The sequence below is a fragment of the Saccopteryx bilineata genome, chromosome 3 (genome assembly GCF_036850765.1).
Source record: "Saccopteryx bilineata isolate mSacBil1 chromosome 3, mSacBil1_pri_phased_curated, whole genome shotgun sequence".
Taxonomy (NCBI): Eukaryota; Metazoa; Chordata; class Mammalia; order Chiroptera; family Emballonuridae; genus Saccopteryx; species Saccopteryx bilineata.
Window position 1 is genome coordinate 269,567,481 of NC_089492.1, and position 21,701 is coordinate 269,589,181.

Here is a 21,701-nt window from a genome sequence, read left to right on the forward strand (position 1 = left end):
CGTCTGCTGGCTGGGCAAGAATGACCTTGGGCTTGGCCAGATGTGGGTTGGGGTGGGTGTGCCTGTGAATTTTGGTGCACAGATATAACTGCAAAGCTAAAGTGCTGGGATGGAGGAGGCAACCTGGCCAGTTGCCTTGTCTGAGGTTCTTAACCATTATGTGCGTCAGGTCACTGCTGTTGCCATGGTGGGTTCTGGATGTAGGAGGATGAAGAGATAATGGGAGAGAAGACAGGACGGGTGGGGAGAGAGAATTAGGCTTTGGAAGGTGCATAGGCACCTAGAGATTGTTAGGGGAAATGGGAGAGCAAGTTGCAATTGTTTTAAATTTTTTCTGTTACCAAGATTTTTTTCTTTGGATAGTTGGGGTGGGGGTTGGAAGACTACTACCATAATCCCTGTGTGTCTCTGTGTGCATCTGTGAGGGTCTCTGTGTGTATGTGCCCGTGAGCGAGTGTGTGTGTGTATCTGTGTGTGGGTATCTGTTGAGGAAGTAGGGAGATCCAGAAAGGATGGCTCCTCACTGTATCTCTTGCCAGCTCCTGGACACTGGGTCTTAGCCTGGCAGATGGACATTCAGACTGGTGATAGGGCTGGATGGTGTTGCTTTGCCTGGGGCCTGGAGTGAGCTACTAACAGCAACTACAATTATAAAGCACATCAGTGGGGATGTGCCTTGGGAGAACTGAGAGGAACTGCCCTTTGTTGCCTACCCCACACAGAGAAGCAGGGCCTGGCTTGGAGAATTTCTCCCAGGACCCCACCCTTTGCCCTGGGGCTTGAAGGGGTGTACCCCTGCCCACCCCTTCTCCAAGTCTACCTATGTACCAGCCTTACCCTGGGTCATGCTGGACTGGGAAGGACAGGGTGTTGGTTGTTTGGAGGAGTCCCTCTTCTCGGCCCCATGAACTCCGCTCTGCCCTACCCGCGGACGACAGCAGAGGGGGCCCTCGGCCTTGGGATGGAGGTCGGGGCTGGCAGGACTGAGGCCGCACTGGGGGTGGGGCGAACTGTGGGATTTTAGCCGAAGGGATTGGAAGTGGGGGGCAGGGGTGGGGTGCGAGGTAGGATTGAGAGAAGGGACTGGACAGGTCGGGGCTCCTTTGGGAACTTTTCCGGCCCTGAGCGGCTTGTGAGCGCCATAGCAACTGTGTTATATATATGTAAATGACACAAATTTCTATGCAACCCACAGCTCTATTCCGAGTTGGCAATTTGGGTCATTTTCCTAACGCAGGTGAAGCAGGAGAAGTTGGAGCAGGACATGGCTGTGCGCGCGCGCGCGTACACACACACACACACACACACACGCACACACACGCACACCAGTCCAGGGCTTCTTCCCAGAGAGCCGAGAGCATCTGCTGCCTTCCCGGGTCACTCTGGAGAGAACAAGCTTTGTACTCTGGGCTGGGACTTCCTTCTAGTTTTCCTCTGCGAGGAGAGTGGACTCTGAAATCCTGCAGCCTGCTTCGAGGCTGGTGGCTGGTCAACATGACGTCGTCCACCCATCTTTTGGCCCCAGTTGACAAGCCCCTTGCCTTTCTTTTGGCAAAGGAGGCCAGGACAGCGGACTAAGCGAGCTGTTGCTAGGGGGCGAGGCCCGCGGTTGCTAGGCTCGAGGGATGTTGCTAAGCAACGCTGGGCGGGGCTCACGTTGCTAGGCCTAAGTAGGAGTCGCCAGGGAGTCGAAGGACTGACTACCAAGTTCCCCTAGGTTTTAGTGGAAGGCTGCCCGCAACGCTGCTCTCCCCGCGACTTTCTCCCGGCTTCAGCTTCACCGGCTGGAACCGGTTCTGCGGGTCCTTCCGGTTCACGCCCTCCGCCACTCCGTGATCCTCTGGGCTCTGAAGCGAGGAACCCTGGCTCTGTGTACACATGTCTTTGCGATTGCTAGTGCGGTGAGATATGGGGGTAGGGTCCCTTTTGGATTTCCATAGCAACTTCTATGTCACTCCATTGCTTCCAAAGGTTTGAGCAGTTGCCTGTGCAAATTTACATATATCTGCATGTATTAACATAGAGGCGGTCCCGGAACTTGTTTGGACAACTATCCCTGGACTCTGCTTTGCTCTTTCTCATCCAGTGTGAGGGGTACGTGGGCTGCTCATGCGTGAGCGCTTTTCTTATTAATGGTCCCAGATTTGGGTTGGGTGGGTAAAATGTATATAGTAGTGGCCACTGGTTCCTAGTCCTGGTCACCTTATTGAGCCATTAACATAAATCCATCCAGGTGCCCCTGACCAAAGACAGCCCCACAGGCAATGGTTGGAATCCCAATTCTGCCCTTTCCTGGTGGTATGGCCTTGGGCAAGTTTAGTTTCCTCTCTGTAAGAGGGATACTAGTCCCTAACTCATCAGGTTATGTGAGGGTTCAGTGAGATGCCCCTTTTGCATACACTTATTCCTGCTTCTAGCACACAGTAGGCATTTAATGGTAGCTCCCTCTCTCTTCTCTTCTCTTCGTGGAGCCCAGCTCCTCTCCGGGCCCAACCAAAGCAAATCAACTTTCTTTGCAGCTGAAGACATAACAACTAACATCGGGATGGACTTCTCGGTGTCAGGGCAGGCTGGATTCGAGGCACAACATATGGACTATTGCTTTGCTTGTTTGCTTGTTTGTCCTTCTTGGAGACTGGAGACCAGTTTGGTGAAGCATGGACTCCCTTCCCCTACACACTCACACACACACATGCACGCATACCTCAGCGCCATCACCACCACACATGCACACATTTAACACAGTTGTCTCTCTCAGGAGCCAATTGTTTCCAGAAACCTTGCATTCCTGTCTTAAAGGTGCTGGAGTTCAGAGCAGCTGCTGCAATAGCAACTGAGGTTAAAGACCAGCGCTAGGAAGGCGATGGTGGAGAAAATCCCCTCCAAGTCTGAGATGTCTGGGATGGAGCAGTGTCTAGCAGGAGACTGAGGGCAGAAACTTTGCTTGGAACCCACATGTCTGAGCCCTTACCAGAGAAGATCGGGAGACCCTGGAGTCACACCATTGCCCTTCTGGGCCTCCGTGTCCTATTGTGGACAATTGGGACTTCTGTGCTGTGATTTAGGGCCGGGGAAGGCAGAAGTCAGCTCAGTATGGAGAACCTCTCACTGCCACAGCTGTGTAGCAGTGCCACAGGGATGCTGGAGGATGTTGGGGCTGTGAGGGCAGAGGCTGAGAGGGACCCTTGAAGGTGTCTGCGCTGGAGCAGCAGATCTCATTCTGGAAGTTCTCGTTTGGACTCTGATTGTTCCAGGTGTCCTCTTCAAAAGCTGGGAAGTCCTTCCTGGGTCTAAATTCACCTTCTTGCTCTGGCAGAAACTGTTTGATTTTGCTTTCTTTTCTCCCAGAGTCTCTGTTACCTTAACAGACTTGACTGACAGGATCAGAGGGGAGGCAGAGGAAGTGTTGGTCTCTTAGTTCTCAGGTTCAGATAATTAAAATAAATGAGGTTAGCTCCTATCCTGGGTAAGGGAAGGTTGTTGGTCATGAGGAGTGTTGGAGCTGGATTCTAATTGGTTGGTTGGCTTCCTGGAGGAGGGTTCCATATATTGCAGTTGTCACTCTTAACCGCTAGCCACCTGTGCGCCATAGGTAAGGGTTTCAGGACAGGCTGAGATCCTGGCAGTGCCCGGCTGGCCTGCTTGTGTCCCACTCTAGGGGCCGATTAAGTCTCCATCCCTAGCGGCGCCGATTAACAGTTAATAAGGCAGTGAACACCTGCAGCTATGGAGGCGAATTAAGAGCAACAGTCGGCATAATACACAACCCGATAAGTGAGCAATTAACAACCGGAGAAAGATTAATAGAAGTAATTATGTCCTATTTGGAGCTCTGTAAATATGACTGTCAATGGCTGAGGGATTTGGTGTTGTCCCACCTGGCTCCACCCCAGGCCACAGCCTCTGCTGGGCGGCAAGCCTGCCCAGCTAGATGACTTCTAGACCACAGAGCCATAAACACGTGAGAAATGCACACATATGCAAATGTGATGTGCACATAGACATGTATATATATATACAGACATATTCAGACAGGTAGTTTACAAAATGTAGTACACAGGTAAGTAAATTTCTACTCTCATCTACATTCACATTCACACAAATGGGCACACACAGCTACATATAGATCCTGCCAGAAATAGACATGCACAGAAAAATACCCATAGTGTCATAAAGAGACACTGCTCTGTTTTACACAGAATTGGAGCCACAAAGACTACCAGACACACAGTGACAGCCACATACACAAATCTGGACATGTAGACACACACAGCTATCTACTTATAGGGTCCCCTATGCATGTGGCATCTGCCCTCCTTTGATGGCCACCCTGCAAAAGGCCGCCCACAGTTGGGGCGAGCTATGTCAGTGTGTCGGATTGAGAACTAGGGTGAGGGAGGGTGGGAAGGGACATACGTCAACACATGGTCATGCATGTCTGTAGGCATGTGTATCCTTGCAAGAGTGTGCTTTACCAATGTATCGGCATGTTCCTGTGTATAAAGAGGCATGTGCCTAGATATCTGTGTCCCTGAATGTTTGTGTGTCATAATATGTGCATGGGTTTGTATACATGGACTTGTTTCCAGAAGATCTGTGACTATATATGTGTGTTTCTGGTTCATGTGTGGTGGTATGGGTGTGCCAGTGCCCGTGTCTGGGTAGTTGTGAGGCTGTACCTCAGAGTGGCTTTACGTGTGTCCTGTGGCTCTGTGCCGGGGCAGATGAGGGGAGTGCCTGCAAGGGCTTCCCAGGGAGCCTGGGAGTTCTGAGGATGCCTGAAACCAGGGTCTGTCTCTAGGAGACAGGGCTTGAGGGCAGTCAGGGATCCTCTAGGACTGACTCCCTGGGCCACCTTGGTTTCCTTCATAGGGACTTCTAGCCCCTCTAGTGGGGCTTAGCTCTATGGAGCCTTACCCAGGAAAGAGATGAGGATGGCTGGCTTCTAAAGAAATGGACCTGGGCGTTCATTTCTCCCAACCGAAAGCTGAGCCAGGAATTCACTGAGAACGGGCACCTTCCTCTCAAGGCCACAGCTCCAGTCCTCATTGGGCCTGAGCCCTCCCCACTCCTGCCTCCACCTCCGTTTCCATGGAGAACTCCCAGACCCATGCACTTAACCCAGAGTCTGGGACATGCCCCATCCTGTACAGAAACTCCAGACCACCAAGGACAGTCTTGCAGACATACAAACAGAGACAGTTGTGAATACAAACATAAAATCCTACTCAGAGTTGTGCCCAGACCTAGCCACCCATCAGTCTCACCACATACACAAAAGTGCTCTCTCTCTCTCTCTCTCTCTCTCTCACACACACACTGGCACATGTGCTGCAACACACACACCTGCACTCTCACATGCCCATAGTCCCATCACTCTTGAGTTAAGCCTAGTGCCAAGCCTGGGGGCTCAGAGGTGCATCCTGGGACAGGTTCCCCCTACCTTCCCCAACACTAGCCTGGCCAGATGGCAGAGGCTGCCAGGCCCCATGAGAGCTCTCCATCACCAGCTAACTCACCAGCTGACAGGCAGGTGCACTGAGGTCCTGCTCTGCCAGAGGGGGCAGGGGTGTCAGTAAAGAGGTAATGAGGCTCGCCAACATCTCCCTACCCCAGCTCCTGATGTGGCGTGCCCCAGGGCCTCTCATTATTGGGCAGGAACGCGCTTCTGAGCATGGACACATAGGCAGAGACACTTGGATTCACATGGAGACACCCTCCTGCACTCAGACTTGCACAGGACACAGAAGGACCCAGATTCAGGCAGGTACTCTCCCTCTAGCACTCAAAGGCATCGGTACCTCCTCCCCAGGCACGAGCCACTCACCAAAGCCAGGGCTGGCCTTGCAGAGAGCCTGGCCAGGCCCCTCACCCTGCTCTCTGCCTCCCACCATCTAGTGAAAGCAAACAAAAACTGGTGATTGTGGTTCAGGGAAATAGATCAGAAGGGCTCCAAAGCCAAAAACATCTGCTGGTCAGCCTTCTGTTTGACTTTTATTCATTCAATCTTTGTTTTTCATCCATTCATTCATTAATTAATTCATTCAGTGAACAATAAGGGCATTAAATAAATCATTACATTCATTTTAACAACCTGGTTGCCCTCCTGGCCTCCTGGTCTGGGGGTGCAGTAGCTAAGGAAGGAGAAAGGGGAGTCTGGGCTCTGAGGGGGGAGAGAAGGGAGCAGAGGGTATGTCCCCATTTCCTGCCTTTTCCTCAGTCTCTCAAAGCCAAAGAAAAGGTGCTTCTTCTGCAGCAGGAGGGAAAAGAGCCAAATCCTGGAATAATAGATAATAATAGCACCCTCTTACTCTGTGCCAGGCACTGCTCTGAGTGCTTAACATAAACTCACTCAGTTCATCCTTATAACAACTCTATGAGGCAGCTATTATTAACCCTACATGAGGTGCACAGGGAGGTTAAGTAACTTGCCCAAGGTCACAGCTTGTCAGAGCCAAGCAAATGTTTAAAGAGCCTAGAGCAGGACTACAAAAGGAAATCCTAGCCCTCCAACCCACACCCAACTCCCACCTCCTGCCCCAACCCCAAGCTCCTGCCCCCCTTCCATCTTTCCATCCCTGGGCTCCAGAGGGGCCTTGTATGCAGACCTGTGGGTGCCCCAACACTTGAGTTCCTGCTTGGTCCACACTCCTGGCAAATAGCCACCCTTCTTCCATCTTTAGAGCTTGAGGAGAAAGGACATGGGAAAGAGGCCACCCAGGCCCTGGCAGCTGGCCCAGGGCCCTTTGCACAGGGAACTCCAGGGTCCTTGGTTGGGGTAGGGTCCAGAAGGGACTAGAGCTCCAGATGGACACAACGCTGTGGGCCTGTGGACCTTCAAATTCTTCACCCCATGCAGAAGAGGGCCAGGTGGTGTCGTCTAAAGTGGGGAACCCAGGGCAGGTTCCTGGGTTGCCTAGGTCTGAGAATATTAGAGCTAGTAAGTTGCAGACCCTGGATCTGATTCCAGGCAGTCTGGCTGCAGTCAGCTCTCCACCAGACTAGGGAGTGCCGGGGGGTCGGGGGACTGACAGGGGCAGCCGGGGATGAGTTTGACTGCCCACCCCCACTCCCAACTCTGCCCTTACCAATTTGGGGCCATTCCCAGCCATGCCAATGCTCTTTCCCCAGCTTCATCAGGGTGCCAGCGACTCTCAAAGGTGACTTGATTCCCAGTCTTGTCACCCCTCCTAGCCCCTTCACACTGACATCCGCAACCCTGAGGCACCAGGGATCAGGGAGAAGTGGATTGTGTCCTTGGATTGAAAAGGGACCACAGCTGTCAACACCTCCAGCTCCCTGCCTCTGTTTCCCTGCCCCCAGGATGCCTGCTGGGTTGGTCTCTAGAGGCTTTTTCACACAATTACCCAGGCTAGGAATTTCATCTCTGGTGCCAGTCAGGCCCTTGTTATGCAAATATAGGCAAATGAGATGCAAACAGAGCAGTCCCAGATTAACAGAGAAATCCCCAGCAGCTGGAGGAGTCACCACAAAGTCAGCTCACTGGAGCTTCCCAAAACCCAGTCTCTGTCCACCTGGACCTGTGTAATCCTTCCCTGTCCTTCCCACCACTCTTCTGCCCGACCCCAGGAGTGATCTGCTCTGGGGGAGGGGGGTCTGAACAAAGGGGAGAACCAAGGCCCAGGACCTCCGCCAACCATCTAGCTTGAGACTCTGCCCTCACCCCCACTTTTAGGAGATGCAGGAGGAGGTGGAGGTGATGAGTGGGGCTAGGAGAGAGGGAGAACTCTGTCTTACCCATGGAGAAAAGAATTCACACAAACATGTACTCACAGGCACGAGAATTGTGAGGGTACGTCTCCCCTAAAACGCACACACATATATACTCTTTCAGACACAAGCCTCACACACACCATCACACAAATCTGGCAAAGCCCCCAACCCCTTCTTCCCCCAGCACACATCAACTAAGCCACAGATATCAACAGGGTGCAGGGGCGGGGCAGACTGTCCTCCTTCCTGGGCCCTGGAGGGGAGAGGGTGCGGCTGGTAGAAGGACCCGGGTCTGGGTGAAGACGGAGTAGAAGATCCTGCCCAGGACCTGACTCGAAGGAAGAAGGCTAGGGCCTGTGGAAGAGCCTTGGACCTGGGCAGTGCCCACTGGAAGCCCCTGGGGGTTGAGGCTGGTGTCTATGCCCTCAGGTACTGCCTGGGGGAGTCTGGCCCACTCACTGGCTGGCCCAACCAGCCCAGGCCCAACTTCTAAAAATAAGAATAGAGGATCTCAGCCCCTGGTTGGTTCTGCAGAAGCCTGTTGCCTTGGCAACCCTTTCTCAGAGGCCTCCCTCCTTGCTGCCCCGTTTGGCTGCTGGTCCCTGTGCCAGTCCCCTAAGCTGGCCCCTCTGCCAGCCCTCTGTCCTGTCCTCCTGGGGAGGCAGGAATGGGTATGGGGCTGGGGGTGGAACTGTCGGGGGATCCAGCTGAGCACAATGGCCTGAGTGTGAGACCTGTGTGGGGCTCACTGTGCTGGAGGCTGTCTGTGTGTGTGACAGGCCCGCGTCTGTGACAGGGCCTGTGTCTGACAGCCTCCATCAGGCCGGGTCTCTGTGTACATCTCTGCCTGTGACTTGACACTCAGAATCCCAATGGGTGACTGCTTGCTCCCTGTGAATCCAGGTCCATGTGTGTCTATGTCCTGATGGAAGACCTAGTTGTGGCCTTTCTGGGCCTGTCCCTCCCGTGCCCCCTCTCCCACCTCTGGGCGCGCTTTCCCCCAGTTCTGCCCACACCCATTTTCTGGAGCTGCAGGCTAGGAGTATAGAGGACAGGGGTGCCCAGCATGAACCAGAGGTCAGGTGTGGTGACCTGGCTACGGTCAGCTTCTTCCAGGGTTTGCAGCAAAGTGTCAAGTAAGCCCCAATTCGGTTTCTTTGGGTGAAATGGGGGGAGGCACTCCTGAAACTGCGATCTAAATCTCTCAGTTTGTGCATGTGTATGCATATGCTATAGTCACTGTCAGAGGTGGAGCCTCCCTCCCTCCCCCACCAGCCTCCCCTCTCCAATTAATCACCAAGTCCTGTCAAATCTGCTCTAATCACTGCTCCAGATGACCCCTCCTCTCCTCCTTCACCACCACTGCCCAGCCCTCTCTCACCAGAAGATGCAACAGCCTCCTAATGGCTTTCCCCTGGTTTCTGGGATCCACTTCTTACCTCATGTCATCTCCCATGCCCGTCTCCTCTCCATTCTGTGGGCAGAATGATCTTTCCGAACATACCTTGGTTTTGTTACATCCCCTGCTTAGGACCATTAATGCTCAACTTTGTTCCCAGGGCAAAGCACCAAAGCACCAGCTCCGCAACCTGGTCTTCCGGTCTGCTCCGCTCACCGCCTAGGTCTACCTGTTGCCCTTCCGCCCAGCTACACAAGCTACTAAGAGTTTCCAGAAGAAATCAGAATCTCTCTTGCCTCTGTGCCTTTACACATACTGTTTCCTAGCCGAGAACCAAACCTTGTTTGGGTAAAGCTTTCTCATTCTGAGTCTCAGCACAGGTATCACTTCTACCAGGAAGCTTTCTTTGACTGCTTCCAGGCTGGGTTAGGAGCCTCTGGGGATGAGCCACTTCCCCCCACCAACTACACACACACACACACACACACACACACACACTCACACTGCATGTATTTCTAGTGACTTTCCCCCAAAATTTGTAGAAAATTTAGAAGAAACAGAAAAGTATTCATTGAAACAAAAATATCACCCACAATCCCCTCAGATGAACTCTCAGTCTATTTCTTTCTAGATTTTCTTTAAATGAATTTATTAGATCTTTTCTTTATTCAATTAAGAATATCTTATATGTACAGTTTTATTTCCTGCTTTGTTTCCCTCACATTATACAGTGAGCATTTTCCTAGGTTATTAAAAATTCTTCAATAACATGACTTCTAATGGTTGTATAATATTCTCATATATGGATGTATCATAATTTATTTAACTGACCCTCTGTTGCTGCGTGTTTATGTTGGTTGTGATTTTCCACAGTTATAAATAATGGCAATAAACATCCTTATGCTTGGTTCTTTTTCATCTTGGTTATTTCTTAGATTGAACTCCTAAAAGTAGATTAACAGGACCAAGGGGTCAGCCTGTTCTTCAAGCTCTTGACACCATGGCCCAAGGCCTTCCAGAAAAGTGTTTTAATTTACCCGTCCATCAGCAGAATCTGAGAGTGCCCCAGATCTCAGTTCTCACCAACACTGGTGCTATCTTTTTAAAAAAAAATCTCCAACTATTAATTTCAGTAGGCAGAACCACATCATATTGTTGTTTTAATGTGCATGCCTTTGATTACTGGTGAGGATAAACCTTTTGCATCTCCTCTTTTGTGTCAAGCACAGATCACACTGAGCTATAATTATATTTTTACATTCTGCCTCTCTCTCACCGACCTCAGCTCTGGAGGGCAGAGCCCCTTTGTATCTGATTCTCTGTATCAGAAGCAGAGACGGAGGACAGCATGGATTGAATTGAAGACTCTGTTTTCAGCCTGAGCTTTGACCTTGGGCAGACATGGGGTCAAGCTGAACTCTAAGACTTGAACTCGTGAAAATCACTTCACCTCTCTGGGCCTCAGTTTCCTCATATGTTAAGTGGGTTTGAGTGAGGATTAAACACAATGAAGAGTGTGAAGAGGCATATAAAGGGCTGGAAGCAGGGGCTATTGTTTGAGATCTGCTCACATTCAGGGAGTTGGCTTTGCTGAGGCAGGAAGGAATGGCCAACTCCCTTCTCAGAGACAAGATGGTGCCCAGACGCCTCCTGGTCTAGAAAGGGGCAAGCGTCTCAGAGTAAAGGATATAGGCAAGGGCTGTAGTGGAGGACAGGCCTGAGTTCAAGTTCAGCTGAGACAAGGGGAGTTGTGTCCTTGTTTAAGTCCAAGAGGGGAACTGCTGGATCTCTTTATGTCTCCCAGGCTTTGTGTGTTGTGGGCTGTTAACCACACCATTGCCTGGTATGCTTTAATCACCATGAGTGGTACCCACTGAACAGAGAGGGAGGGCACTTTTGCCCTGGTGGCCCAGCATCTCCTCCTGAGATCGGCCCTCTCCCAAAGGGAGCATCTCAGAGACAAACCCTGGCTGTGGGTGCCCTCTCCCATTCTGGCTCAGGATATGTTCCAAGACAGACATGCACAATTTCTCTGCACATTACCAGCCTAATGATATTGTCATTTGGAGTCTGGAAATGAGGAAAAATTGGTTTTTTCTTGGTAATTAACGTGAGTGATGGGCTTTAAGATGGAGTGGCAGCCCCTAAGTGAGAACCCAACTCCCAGGAAAGTCGGCCAGGTCACCCCCTTGCCTTTGGGAAGGTGTGTGTTCCATCCCTGGCCCCTGCTTGGTCTCCCCTAGATAGACCAAGCCCACTGCCTTTCCCCACTGGTCACTGCTTTAGGGAATACTTTAGGGCAGGGGTCCCCAAACTTTTTGCACAGGGGGCCAGTTCACTGTCCCTCAGACCGCTGGAGGGCCGGACTATAAAAAAACTATGAACAAATCCCTATGCACACTGCACATATTTTATTTTAAAGTAAAAAAAACAAAACGGGAACAAATACAATATTTAAAATAAAGAACAAGTAAATTTAAATCAACAAACTGACCAGTATTTCAATAAGAACTATGCTCCTCTCACTGACCACCAATGAAAGAGGTGCCCCTTCTGGAAGTGCGGTGGGGGCCGGATAAATAGCCTCAGGGGGCCGCATGTGGCCCGCGGGCCGTAGTTTGGGGACCCCTGCTTTAGGGGCTGAGCCTTGATGGTCAGGAGGTTCCTCCTTGAACCTGCCCATCGTCCTTCATGTTGCAGTGCAATTTGTTGTGCTAGTGCCCTCATAAGAACTGCCTTTACTTTTGGGGGTATCCTTAGCTTAGTAGGGGCTTTCTTGATCTCATTTGTTGGAAGCAGAGGTGAAAACACCTGGATAAGAGTGGGTTGAAGTAAGGTACTCCAGCTTCATGAGGGTGTTCAGGAAGAAACCATGGAAGGATGGGAGCAGGGCTTGGCTCCAATGGGCAGAAGGCTGAAAGCTGACCCAGCTTTCCTTTCCAAATGAAGCATCCGCCAGATATATGAGTATTTCTTTGGGTCCTTTCTTCAGTTTTCCTACCATCCTCAGGGAAAAATATTTTCATTCCATCCCATTGTCTTGTCTGTTCATCCACTTCTGGTGCTGGATGAGGGAGACCGTGAATCAGCTCCAAGCCCTGCTCACAAGCAGCTCTGCATCCAGTGGGACAGGCAGATGCTGACACCAACAGGTGCTCTACGAGTGAACAGTCCTACAGAAGAAGGAAGTTAAAAAGGGAGCCGAGAGGAGAGGAGAATTGGTGCTTCCTGAACGAATCTGGGAGGCACAGGAGGGGGCCTGGAAGGGTGCATCTGGCAACAAAGAAGGGGGTGTTGGAGGAGTGATCCAGGCAGAGGAAACAGCATGGACAAAGGCTGGGAGGTGAGACGGGGCCTGCCACGATGAGGCAATGGGGTAGTTTCCCGGACACAGGGTGGAGGCAGTGGTGGGAAGAGAGGGAAAGCTGGGAGGTCTTCAGGGACCAGATGTACTGGGGAGCCATTGAGGATTTAAGCAAAAGAGGAATCTAATTGGGTTTTTTCTTTAGGGTGATCCCTTGGGGAAATAAGGATGGGGATGGGGGCAGGCCTGGAAGATACTGCTACGGTATCTGTGGTCCTGAACAGGGCTGTGGGTTCCAGAGATGTCCTGAGGGGAGACCAGATGGGAGCCTATGGCAGCCACAGGTGGGACAGGTGGTGGCTGGTGGTTCCGGGTGAGTTTCAGCAGTCTCTTCCACTCACCCTGAGCACCCGGTGCTCCTGATGCCTCTAGGAGAATGTTTAAACTCCCTAGAATGGCATCCCCAGTCTGACCCTAGCTACCTCTACTGCCTCAGCTTTCCCCCCCATCCTGTGCTCCCCCACACCCTGTGCTCTGGCTCAACTGGTTTCTCCATTAGTTGTAAGCTCACATGACCCATTCCAGTATCCAAGCTTTTGCTCATGTTCATTACTGTCCCCCTATGTCTTCTCTCCTCCCTGCCTCCCCAAATCCTCAGTACCTCCTCAGTGAAGCCAGCCCTGTCTACCTTGGCTCACGTCTGTCCCCTCACCCCACCTTCCCTCCCTTTCCTCTATACTCTTCACTTAGCAAAGGCCTGGGCAGACCATGTCATCAGCATAAACAGTGGCCTAACGATCCTTAAAGGAGAACTGCAGACTTTGGCTCAGGTCAGGGTAAAAGCCAGCTCCCATCCCCCAGGGGCTCTGCTAGGGCCAGGCTTGGTGAACAGTCTTGTCTGGAGTATCTCGCCTTGGCCAAAGGAGCTTTTGTGTGTGTTTCTTTTTGCTCCAAATTAGGTACCAATTTGCCCGTGTAATTGTTTGCTAATTGGCATGAAATCCTAATGTAATTAGTTGGGCCCCTTATTGGGAGCCCGGGGAGCCAGAGGTGGTAGGGGGCCGCCGGAGCGGGGAGGGCCCTCGGAGGCTAGTGCAATGTGTTTGAGAGAGGAGGCTCTGGGCTGTCTTCAGGGTTCAAACAAGGAATGATGGAAAGAGCAGACTCTCACAGCTGAAAGGGCCTTTGGAGAGGCCAGCCCTTGCCTCCCAGAGAGGGGGAAACTGAGGACAGGTAGAGGGCTGAAGCACTTGGGAGCTGGTGGCCGAGCGGAGCCAGATATGCGGGGCACCTGTCTACAGAGACCACAGCTGTGGTCTGGCTGTGGGTCAGGATGGCATGGCCCATGCCCGTCTGCCCTCTGTTTCCAAATAAAGGAGCCACTTTGGGTGGAGGCAGGAAAAGTGGGGGAGGCTGTGGAGACCAGCCTGCCTCTGAGTAGAAATACAGTAGATAGAGGGCCCAGGAAGGGTGTCAAATGGTTAAAATCGGAGGTGCAATGGGGGTAGACAAGAGGCTCCGGGCCTCTCCCTGGGGAATGAGTTGGGTGTTGAGAGGGAAGATGCAGAGGTGAAAAGGCCCAGCTCTTCTCCCTCCTCATCCACAGGCAGAGACCCCAAGTCCCATCCCAGGCTTTCTGCCTCTCCTGCTCTCTGGAAAGAGTCTGACAAAGGTGCTAGAGCCAGCTCACACCAGCTTGTGAGAGCTGATTGTCAAATGTTTAGGAATTTTGCCAGCCAGTTAGTTGACTTCACCCTGGTAGTCTAAATGGCCAACATGGGAGGATTTACACCCTGGAAATTGGCAAATGCCACAAATCAAGGCTACTGCTCCCTACTCCCTACTAGAGCTAGTTGTTGAACAGTTCTCAGCACACACTGAAACCATTTGAACTGTGGTGAAAGAGCCCCAGAGAGTCTGATTGTGTTGGGGCTGGAAGGTCCTGCTTGGATATTGTCTCTCCAAATCCCAACACAAGTGGGAAACTGAGGCTCAGAGGCCACCTTGGAAGTCTGTGGCCCTCCAGGCTCTCAGTCCAGGCTCTCCCGTGCCCCAGGACTGATAACAGTGGAGGCCCCCACGGAGGTACTTGAGGATTCAGCCTCAAGCAAGAGAAAGGAAGCACTACAAGTGGTCGGGTTGGCTCTGATGGCCAGGATGAGGGCAGGGGGAGCCCTGGGGACCATAGGAGGTCGTGTAGAAATGAAACAACCTAGCCTGTTTCCCTGGTTCTCTCCCACTTAGCAGAGCGGTTTGATGAGTGAGGAGAGGCTGTGGGCCCAGGCAGGATTGGGAGGGGGGACAGCTAGAACCAGGGCGGTTCTGGGGATGCCATTTTAGTCACATGGTCCTTACCCACTACTCTCTATTCCACTGCCCCAGTTCGCAGGGCTCCTTTCTCTCTAATCCTTATCTTTATCCAGATCTCTCCTGTTTTCTGGTCACCATTCCCAGATGTTCTGAAGGCACTTCAATATCCAAAATAGAAATCATTGACTTCCCACAAGTCTTTCCCCATCTGAGTAAATGGCACGTTCCCCCTGCTGTTTCCTTTGCCTAGATCACTCTTCTAACACTCCTTCCTTTTTGCTAAAGGCATCCTTCCAGATCCCCCTCCTGTGCCTCCCAGATTTCTCCAGGAAGTTTGCCCTTGCAACTGCCCCTATTTGGACAGCTCTTCCTCTAAATATCTCTTACCCCCTGCAGGTCGCTGCTCAGATATCACCTTCTCAGAGACATCTTCCCTGATAACCTTGCCGAAAATAGCCACTCTCTAACTCATGCCCCCTTCCTGGACACTATTTTCATTCTTTGTACTTATTAATACTAACATTTCATATATTTATGTATTTGTGTGTGATTCCCCTCCCCCACTAGAAAGTAAACTACACCTAAGCGCAGCAGTAATGTGATTAGGTTCTAGAAGTTACTTGGGGTCCCAGATTGTATCTGTTTCACTCACTGAATGCCAGACACTTTTAGTAAGCTCTCAGTAAATATTTGTTGAATGAATGAATGAATGAATGAGCCTCTAACCAGTCCCCTTCTTCAGTCCCAACTCCTCAAATCTACCTTCTAGTTGCCCCAGCTGTCTCTCCTTAAACAAATTTGACCATGATTCTTTCCTGTCCAAAAACTCTTATAAGATCTCTGTAGCTTTCAGGATAAAAATCTACCTCTGGCTTAGCTTACAAGGCTCTCGGTGATGTATTTCCAGCCTTACCTCTGGCTTCACATGTCCTCCCCCAAATACCACCACACACACACACACAAGCACAGGGTCATGCACAGAGTATGGATATACTATTCTACCTCTGTATCATTCATGCTCCCATGGCTCTTCGGGGGTCCTCCACATTCTCTGACTCATTTCTTTCTTCATGCAGACAATAAATGTTCTTGGAGCAGCCCCTTGATGCTGGGCACTTTGCTAAGCCTTACTGGAAGGAGTTGGACCTCATCTCTTCTCAAGATGCTCCCTATCTGGCAGAGAAAGAGGACCTGCAACCATTATTCCATCCCTAGTTCCTCTTTTATTGTCCTTTAGGAATTCTGAAATCACCTCCTTGTCCTCAGGTAGGCCCCTGGGGCCCCATGCGGAGGCAGCTGCAGGCTCTTCCTGCCTCTGGCTGTGGGACGGCAAGTTATGGGAATGACTGGGAACAGCTGGATTTGGGGGCATGGCTACCCCAGAGCTTCTGGGAGATAGGACACAGGATGAACCTCCTCTTGGTCCCCTGGGCCCAGCTGGGGCCTGACAGCATAGAAGGGACATCAAGTGACTCAGGCTGCCCCTTTTCACGGAGACTTCTGAGCCTCAGCCCACTTTACAACAAAGGTTCCAGAATTCAGGAAGGGGTGAGGTTGTTACTTACATTCAAGTGATTGTGAGATGTGCACGTGAACTTGTCTGTATGTGTGTATATGTGTGTGTGTGTGCGTGTCCCTGGGAATGCACTAGTGGGCCTGCCCCCAGAGCCCGGTGTCAGGGGCCTGTTCCACACTCCTGTGTTACATATGTTTGGGAACATGCCCAGGTGTGTTGCCCCAGCTGTTAGGGCTCATATATGCATGTGCCTGTTAGGGGAGAGTGCAGTTTGGGGACCGGGCTATCTGTCCTTTCTGTGCTCTAACTTGAGCTTCCCGGGCAACCACAAGGCCCAGAAGATCTCACAGCCATGCAGACCCACTGCCCAAGCCGGATGAACAGCCCTACACCCTCAGGAAAGCAGGAATGTGAATGAGTGTGGCCTTACCCCACTGGCTAACAGATTATCCTCTCTGGCCATTGCCTGAGAGCCCACTGAGGCCTGCAGGTTAGCGAGCCCAACTGCTGGGGAAGGAGCAGCGTGTGCCCATGGTTGGCTGCAACTCAGGGTCCTTGTGAGGAGAGGCAATTTCATCAGCTCCTTGCAGGCGCCCAGAGAGGCATAGCGGAAACAGCACTGACACACAGCACAGGGTGGTACAGGCAGCAGTCAGATGCACCAGAGTGCTTTCCCCGCTCTCCTGCACCCTGCACTCCTGTGCTCTGCGCCCCTACAGCACGCTCACTCACACCCATCCCAACAGGTCACACTCACACAGACACACCTGCTGGTGCAAACACGTGCAGAGACACACAATGACACAGACACTAGGCACACACCCCCACGGACCCATTCACAGACCCACGCAGGGTCTGGGAACTGGCCCCACAAAGACAGACTCATTTCTACAAATACATGCCCACACAGTCACAGGTGCACCCAGACACACAGACACCCCCCCACATCCCTGCGCAAGGCCATTCAGTGACACAGACGAGCACTCACACTGCCACACTTGCAGACACAAGCAACACACAGAGACACAGACAAGCTCACACAGACCCATCCTAAAAATATACACTCACAGAGCTAACGCTTGCCACAAGCACGCACAGACACGCCCACGCACTCTTGCGGAGGTTTACGCAGCGACAGAGACCCCACATGCTGGGTTCACTGACACTCACACTCGCAGCCCGCACAAGGGCCTCGCTGGGGCAGAGTCACAAAATATTCACCCAGACACACGCGACACACACACACACGCGCGCGCGCGCTTAGTAGCAGACACAGGAGAGCTGCACACAGAATCGCACAATGCAGACGCAGACTCACTTGGGTCCCAGCTACCTTTGAAATTCAAATCCGCAATTCCTTCCACTGCTCTGCAGCCCTCCCCCCATCCCCTCCGCAGCCCGAAAGCCCCACTGGCTCAGGGACTCATTATGGCCACCAGCCCCTAGCGGAAATTAAAATACATTTCAGGGGAGACCTGGGCAGCCTCCGTGGTAGAGCCCTTTGTGAGATGGGAGCTGTTAGGGGCACTGTAGGAGAAGGAGCCCCTGTGCCTCCTGCTATGTGACCTTGACCTGGCGATCAGCAGTTTCTCGCCCCTCCAGGTCAGGGCAGTGCAGAGCTGACCCAGCTGGTTGGGAGTGGAGATCACCACCAGGGTCTCAGCCTGGGGAAGGCAGTCGGGGGCAGGGGTGTGTGTGTGTGTGTGTGTGCAGCCTGGAGAACATCAGTTCAAAAAGTCCCCAAAGATAAGAGTCACAATGCCACATGTACAGATCTGCAAACATACCCAGCACACTAATTCACACCCCTTGTCTAAGCATATATATATATATATCTCCCAGACTCACAACTACCCACAGACATACACCAAATAGTCTCTCTCTCTCTCTCTCTCTCTCTCTCTCTCACACACACACCCAGAACGTGAAGGCCTGCCACATCCCCAAGCATACATAGGGACACACACCACAGGCTGACACAGATACACACCAAACACTGACACACAGAGACACAGTCACACACAAGCCTGCAAACGCCATACACCCTGACTCATACTCCACCCAAAGGCATAGACACACACAGGCCAGAAAACACTTTCCCATGCACACACGCACATCACATCACATATAGGCTCAGGCACACACTGAACACAAAGAAACACCACATATTCTGATTGCACACCAACTCTAACAACAGGCAAATACTGCCCCACATTCACCCAGACACTGAGAGGTCCACAAACCCCAGAGTCACACACATGTATGCATTCTACACCATATATATACACACCCAGGAAAACAAATGCATGAAAAAGGCACACACCCTGCATATAAAGACACACACACACACACACACACACACACTCAGAGCAGAGATCCCCAGAGCCAGGCCCAAGCTTCTGACGTACAAGGCCTAGGCAGACACATACAAAACCTGCGCACAGGCACACCATACACACATACACACACACACACACAGATCTTCCCCCGCACATTGACGCACACAACCACCCACACCTGTACCCGAGCTCAGCCCCACTCACTCCCACTCTGACACACAGAACACTGGTTGGCAATGCATCCCAGGGCCTCTTCCTTCCAACCACAACATTCCAGAGCCTTCTCCTTCTACCCCCTCCCCATCCACAGGCCCTGCACCGAGCCTGGGACCCCCAGAGGTCAGAGTTGTGCCAGGGCTGGCAGTGAGATGGAGGCCCAGCCCCTCACCCAGCACGGCTGCTTTACTGCCAGGATGAGGTAGAGTGTGTTCAGTGTTCAGGTAAGAGGAGTGACCTCCTGGAATGTAGTGGTGTCACTGAGGAGTGTGTTTGTGCCTACCAGGCAGGTATGTGGGTGTCAGTGATGCTAGTGAGATGTCCTTCCCCAAACCCTAAGCGATGCTGGTTGCCTCCCCCAAGTCGGTATCCAGCCCCAGCCTCTCCTTGCAGGATAGAGCCCAGGAGTCAAACCCTTCAAATCTCTTATCCTGAGGGAGCTGGTCTTCTCTGGAAGGTCAGCCCTAATCCTGAAATAAATTGTTTTCCACGGTTGGCACGTGGTCTGTCCTTTGGGAGTGGCAAGGAGGACGAGGATAAGCCGGACTAAGGCAAGGCCTCAAGAATGAGGGGAGGTTCTGGCTCTGCCTCTCTCAAGGCTGCAGTTTTCTCATCTGTGAAATGGGGGAGGGTGACCAGATTACTTTAAGTGGTTGTTCCGGGGGCTAATTGTGACAATAAGTTAAGAGCAACTGGCACAATGTCAGGCTCAAGAGGAGGAGCCGGTCCCTCTAGACTTCTAGGTCACCCCCACCCCTGCCTGCTATGTTCATTGTGTCTTGCTTGGCATAAGACCAGTCCAGCAGGATTCAGGTGGCACAGATCCCAGGGGAGAGAACCTGGGGTATTGCAAATGGTGGGAACATTCTGGTCCCCCACTGCCAGTGCATCCCAGGCCTGCCAAGTGTCCCCAGCCCTCTCTGCGGGATTCCTACTCCCCCTCCAGCAGGCAGGAAGCTGGAAGCTGCTCTTCTCAGGTACCCCTGTATGTCCCCTGGCCTGCAGGTATAGATACAGGGTATGGTGCTGTCATTTCTGGGTACTAGGAGTGGTGGCCAGGGCTCCTTGCCCTTAAAATCTGCAGTAGGGGAGTGTAGGGTCAGATCTCACAGAGAATTTACTGAGGGGAATGCCTGGGCTGGTTCCTGCCAACATGGAGGCATTGCGTCTGACCTCAGTCTAAAGCAGGAGGTGACAGGACTGATAGATAAGCCAGACAGGGTTGGCAGTGAGATAGAGGCCCAGCCCCCTCACCCAGCAGTAAAGCAATCATGCTGGGTGAGGGGGCTGGGCCTCTGTCTTACTGGTCCAGAAAAATGGAGGGTGGTTGTGTCTTGGTGTTGTATGTGTATGCGGTTATATATATACCTGTGTATCCCAGTCAAGTGTATATGCCTGTGGGCTAGTGACTGTGTAAGAGTGTAGATATGGGTTTGTCTATATATCCATTCATGTAAGCCTGCATGTGTACTTACACAGACAGGGAAGGCAGGAAAGAAACAGGACTTCCAAATAGGAGAGGAGGTCCTGCAGAGAAGTGGGTCCAGATTCAGTTTCTCTGCAGGGATCGTATGCACACATTGTGTAGGTCACATCATGGGTCCTGCTGCTGCTTTCACTCTAGTGATCTTAGCAGATAACTCTGGCTAGTATGCTTCTCTCCTTGAGGGATGGGAGGGGACACTGGGAAGGCCTTAAGGTCAGGAACCCGTTCTGAATCATCTCCATGAATCTGGAAAAGCCTGCAGCCCTGAGTAAGTCTGAAAGGGCCCACATTCATGCAGGTGACACTTGGGTCTGGCCCTGAGAGGCATTGAGTACTTTTTTTTTTAGATTTTATTTATTCATTTTTAGAGAGAGAAAAAGGGGGGGAGGGAGGAGTGGGAAATATCAACTCCCATATGTGCCTTGACTGGGCAAGCCCAGGGTTTCGAACCAGTGACCTCAGGTTCCAGGTCTACATTTTATCCACTGTGCCACCACAGGTCAGAGAGTCTTGATCACCTTTTTACAGAAGAGAAAATCAAGGCTTTGAAAGTATAAGTGACCTGCTTAAGGTCACACAATCAGTGAGGGATAGAGATAGATGTCCAGATCTGTGTAATCACAGGGTCTGAACTCTTGGTGCATCATCACTCTAAAACAGTTTTATTGGAAAAACACTGATCAGGTATCGCATACTAGAAACTCTTTGAGGGCAGAATCTTTGCTTGCCTTTTCTCCATTCATTCAGTGAACAAACATTTACTGAGTACCTACTATGTACCTGGTATAGTGCTTGGTGTCAGAGGATCCAACTGTGAATGAATGGACAAGGGCCCTGACTTTACAGACCTAATAGTCCAGTGTGGGAAACAGTGTGGAGACAGATAACATATTTTTATAGGAAGGAATTACAACAAGGTCATGAGATGGAGCAACTTGGGGCATGGAGGATAGGTAGGGCTGCTTTAGAAGTTTAATCAGGGGAGACATCCAAGAGGAGGTGATGTTGGAACTGAGACCTTTGTAATGAGAAGGAGTCAGGCATGGGAAGTGCTGGGAGAGGAAGGGTTTGGAGTTTTCCAAAAACAGTAAGATAACCTGTTACCTATGCATAGTATAGGGTGAAGTGGAGGTAGTGTAGAGGGGAGAGCTCTGGAGAAGATAGTAAGGGTAGTGGGAAGCCATTGGGGGGATTAAAAAGAGGTGCTCTGGCCCTGGCCGGTTGGCTCAGTGGTAGAGTGTTGGCCTGGCATGCAGGAGTCCAGGGTTTGATTCCCGGCCAGGGCACACAGGAGAAGCGCCCATCTGCTTCTCCACCCCTCCCCCTCTCTTTCCTCTCTGTCTCTCTCTTCCCCTCCTGCAGCCAAGGCTCCATTGAAGCAAAGTTGGCCCTGGCAC